This window comes from Nicotiana tomentosiformis, chromosome 3, assembly GCF_000390325.3.
Source record: "Nicotiana tomentosiformis chromosome 3, ASM39032v3, whole genome shotgun sequence".
Taxonomy (NCBI): domain Eukaryota; kingdom Viridiplantae; phylum Streptophyta; class Magnoliopsida; order Solanales; family Solanaceae; genus Nicotiana; species Nicotiana tomentosiformis.
The window spans coordinates 30,563,426-30,568,941 of record NC_090814.1 but is presented as its reverse complement, the minus strand read 5'-3'; positions in this window follow the sequence as shown (position 1 = coordinate 30,568,941).

The following is a 5,516-nucleotide window of genomic DNA, read 5'->3' as shown; positions in this document are numbered from 1 at the left end:
TTTAGCGTTGTTTGAGGTGTTTTGAGGATTCGACTAAGTTCGTATGATGTTTTAGTACTTGTTGGTATATTTGGTTGAGGTCCCGAGGGCCTCGGGTGAGTTTCGGATGGTTAACGGATCAAAAATTGAACTACAATAGCTGCTGCAATTTCCTTCTTTTGGAAATTTCTTCTGCCAGATTCGAGCCCAGAAATCTCTCAGAATCGAGCCTAGGGTCGAGGACCACGATCGAAGCCATGATCGAGCCCAGGGTCGAGGGCCACGATCGAAACCATGATCGAGCCCAGGGTCGAGGGCCACGATCGAAGCCATGATCGAGCCCAGGGTTGAGGGCCACGATCGAAGCCATGATCGAGCCCAAGGTCGAGGGTCACGGTCGAAGGCAGGGTCGAAGACATGATTGAAGGCCTAGGATCGAGGACCAGGATCGAGGCCCATGATCGAGGACCTCGATCGAAGGCCAAGATTGAGGCAGAACCGAGGTTTTCTCGGCAGAATTATGAAAACAGGGACTTCGTCCCATTCGCTATTTTTGACAAATTGGAGCTTGAGGAGAGGCAATTTTTGATATATTTTCAAGGAAAACTTGAGGTAAGTCTCTTGTGATCATTTCTACTCCATAATATTGAATTATCATCGAATAATCCTACTAGATTATATAATTTTGAGGTGTAAATCGGAGATTGGAGCTTAAACAATTTGGAAATAAGATTTGTAGATTTGGGGGTCGAGTTGAGGTCGGATTTTGGTAAAATTGGTATGGGTAGACTCGTGGTTGAATGGGCTTTTGGGTTTTGTAACTTTTGTCGGGTTCCGAGACGTGGGTCCCACAGGCAAATTTTGAGCTAAATTTCGAATTTTTATGAAAAATTAGTATTTTCTTATGGAATTACTTCCAATAAAATTTATTGACTGAAACGAATTATTTGTGACTAGATTCGAGGCATTCGGAGGCCGATTTGCGAGGCAAAGGCATAGCAGAGTAAAGAGTTTCACGTTTTGAGGTAAGTAACAGTTTTAAATCTGGTCCTGAGGGTATTAAACCCCAGATTTTGGTATCATGTGATTACTTTGGAGGTGACACACATGCTAGGTGACGGGTGTGTAGGCGTGCACCGAGGGGATTGTGACTTGGTCCATCCCGAAAAACTGTAAAGTTGAATAATTTGTTGTTAGCTATATTCTCTCTATGTGTTGATAAAAATTTGATTGTAAATCATGTTAGAAATCATGCTTAGGCTATGTGATAATACTGTTGGGACCCACAGAGGTCGCGTACTTGTTGAATTATCTCCTAAATATTATATGTACTCAGTCTCAGTTTTTACTTGCATATTTTATCTCAGCCTATGTTATTATTATTGATACATCATATCATTGTTGTTTGGGCTGATTTCATGATTAATGAGAGACCGAGAGACTGGAGAGATTTATGACTGAGAGAGGCCGAGGGCCTGATTGTAAGATATTGATATCATAGCATGTGTGTTGTCCGTACAGCACGTGAGTTGGCCGTGCAGATCCTTATATTATACTATAGCACGTGAGTTGGTCGTGCATCACGTGAGTTGGCCGTGTGGATCCTTATATTATACTATAGCACGTGAGTTGGCCGTGCAGCACGTGAGTTGGTCGTGCGGATCCAGATATTTATATTATGGCACGTGAGTTATCCGTGCAGATTATAGCGCTTGGGCTGTAGGAGCCCCTCCGGAGTATGTACACCCCCAGTGAACGCGGGTACCCATTGAGAGTGAGTGATGAAGGCTGGGAGCCCAGGGAGTGATGAGGGCTCGGAGCCTAGTAAGTGATTGTTTTCCTAAGAGGTTGTACTTAATTTTCATTTGTTGTTGCACTTAGTTGCTATCTGTCATTATTGTGAAATCTCTGAAAGATTGTTGATATACGGATTACATGAACAGGAACTGTATAAAAATTGATTTGACATTAAACTGTCAGATTTTATAGCATGTCTATTCTTTGCTGGAATTACTGGAAATGAACCATAACTGTGTAGCTCGTTACTATCTTCAGTTCCTTATTTATTATTGTTACTTGTTGAGTTGGTTGTACTCATACTACACCCTGCACTTCGTGTGCAGATCCAGGTGTTCCCGGACATAGCGGGTGTTGATCTTTTCGTGCGGTTGATTTTCAGGAGATTTTAAAGTAGTTGTCGTGTTCCACAGACCTTATCTCTCCTTCTCTATCTCTTTGTTTACTGTATTTGGTCTCAGACTATTATAGACTATATTTTTCAGATTTGTATTCATATTAGATGCTCATGTACTCAGTGACACCAGATTTTGGGGAGTGTTTGTATTGTATTTAAATATTATATTTTCAACTTTAAAGAGAAGTTTTGGTTTATTGAGATTTTCGGCTTGCCTAGTATTGAGATAGGCGCCATCACGACAGGTTGGGATTTTGGGTCGTGACAGTATTGGTAATTTGAATGTTACATTAGCTATATGGCGTCAGTTTGTTTCCTGCCATGTCCTGGATTTCTATAGCGATTGATCTGTGTCTATAATATGTCTTAATCTATGCTTAGACTTTCACTCTAGCTATGACTTACTCCTATGATTATTTTCATCACCCAATATGACCTTAGCTTGTCCAATTCTGTACTCCCTAGCAATTAACTGAAACCTTTTAGAATTGCTTCTTGACTTGAGTTTCCTTCATGACATTTGGTTCTGTTTTGCCTTACTGGTGTGAGTTGTACTGTTTAATTTCTGGTGTTCAGCATAATTTGACCCTTAGACTTCAAATCTGTTAAGTTAAGTGCTCTATTGGCATATTGCATCTTTGTATGTTAGTTTGTAATCCCAGAAGCCACCCCCCCCCCCATCCTGCTCCCTACAAATGTTCTCTGCCCAACGTGCTAAGTGTGGACTTGTGCTATCAATCTGGCTTTTAAGTTTGTTTACCCTCTTTGCTGATATGTTCATTGTGTGATCACCTCTACAAATGCCTATTTCTAAAAATGCAAATGCACTTCTTTAAACTCTATCATTTAATCACTATTTTTTCTCATTGGTTATTTACCCTATTCTGAATCTATAATTCTTGGCCGGCTGAAAACCAAGGCCACTAAGGCTTTCTCTCTTAACCTCCCTGGTGTGAGCACTGCTCGGGGTCCATTTTGAGACCCTTATGAACTCTGACACACTAGGGCCTAAGGTTCTTTGGTTATTTTCTTTACTACTCAGTTCTGTCCCTCTTCATGTATATTAAATGTGCAAATTAATTTGTGTAAGTGATTGGTTTCTGGATCTTAAGACCAAACCATGGCTGTTTGGTTTGGTTTGAATCTCTTATAGTTTCTGGGCTATGTGTGCTAAAGGGTGGAGAGAGAGCTTAGTTGAAGGTCTGGCAGTGCTGGGTATCTCTTTGGGCCCATCTTGGACCTGTTGTTATTACTTGTACCACTTTGTAATTTATTTTTTATTGGGTCTGTAATAATTCTATAATAACAATTTAGGTAATAGTGAAATTGGAAAATGGGTATCTCCTAATACTTGCATGAAAAGGGTAGAAAGAATGTGTATAGAATTTGTGTGAACTATTTGTTATCCGACCTGTTATGTATAAATCTCTTTGTGCACTATTAGAAATCATGTCATTAGGGAATCGCATACTCACATAATTAGTATGTTGTCAATGCACAAATGCTCCATCTATTCTTGTGTCTACTGCTATGTGTTGCTAGACAGCATGCCTATAGAAAATAATTGCTAATGACTGCTCCTTAATCTGCACCATGCTCAATAGATATCATGCCCATAGGATTCTAATTAATTAATTCTCTATTGCATCTCATCGTCCATCTAGAAAGCATTCCTATAGGAGCTAAATGTATAAAATTAGTTCCAACTGTCAATTTTTAGAAAGCATGCCTATAGGAGCTAAATGTATGAGAATCAGTTCCAATCGCCAAGCTTTAGAAATCATGCCTATAGGACATCACTACTCGCTCTGCAAACGTTGTTTTATTGTTTATCCACGCGAGGCATAATAATTTTGAGCACTTCTAATAAGTCTCATTGTCCCTTATTGTGTAAATCACTTAGAGATCATGCCTATAGATTTATCAACTTATAATCTGTAATAAGCGACTTAGCAGCATCTGGCACCCCAAACTAGTAACTTAGAAACCATAGGTCTAAAAATGGCCTGCACATCGGAATCAGATCATATAGAAACCATGTCTATAAGGCTTAAGGACTGCAATTCCCCTCATTTTTCAAACTGCCTAAATACCCTAACTTAGAAATCTGTTTGCGTGCATTTGTTGTCTAATTGCGGAGGCTAATTTGAGCCCTTAATTGAATTTAATTGCAGTGCTATTTGTTTTGAATTGTCGCCTAGTTTTAACATTTTCTTAGCAACCTAAGTTAAGTCTAGAACCACCCAATAATAGAGGTCCAAATGCCTCCTGGACCATAGGCATGGGACGGCAGTTCACGCATAAGGCATGATTTAGAATCAACTACTGCACTTTAGATAATAACTTAAAGATAGTAATCGGGTAGCAGGAGATGATAGTTTATGCCCGCTGAATAATACGAGTAACACCCCATCTTGAGGGAGTTACGAAGTATTATTTATGTTGCACGGGGTGATCTTTTAGGCTAAAAAAACTTAGGACCCCCTTTATCCCCATCTTATCCCTATTTATCTTTGAATCAAGTGCTTGTATTTATTCAAAGTCTTTTGATAATAAAACTTCCCAAACTTCTTGTTGTTCTCTGTCTTTGTTTATCTGATTAATTCATATAATTCAAGTTCGGCCGGGACCCACAGGTGTGGACCTCGAAGAGTACCTAGCACCTTCTCTTCGAGGTAATTTCGAGCCCTTACCCGATCTTTGGTGATGCAAACTAGTCAAATCTGAGTCATATGCAAATAGGTGCCCTAACGCACCTTAAACCGTTAGGTGGCGACTCTCCTTTTTTAATACTTCCTTAAAAGAGTTGTCACATGTCGAAACCCGATTTCGTGAGAAAAAGGGGCGCGACAAACCTCATGAATGGTCTTAATTCCTTCAAGCTCATATGGATTATACGACTCATCCTAATATTAAAGTACGGGATGTAATATCCTCCCCCCCCCCTAGAACATTCGTCCTCGAATGTTAACTCTTAGAGATTCACAAACTGTATCTGAAGTCTCGACTATTCACAACCTTTTGTACTTGAGTATCTCGTATCTTCTTCACATTTACCTTACTTATCTATTAATCTCGCATCGTATCTTCTGTTTCTTTCATAACCTCCCTTTCACATAGGTGAAAATTATGCCTTAAAGCTCTACTATGATACCTGCATCTCTGGTGCATACAAAATCTAGCGAAAGCTTCATACTAACTTCTTACGACTCAGCTCTATGGCACGATTTTGAAACAAAAAGAAGGGTAATATTTCCTAAATGCCCTATAGCCTCTCAATTATAAATGTGGCACGCAACACACCCATAAGTGAGACTCTACTAGGCACGGCTTTGTAGAGTTC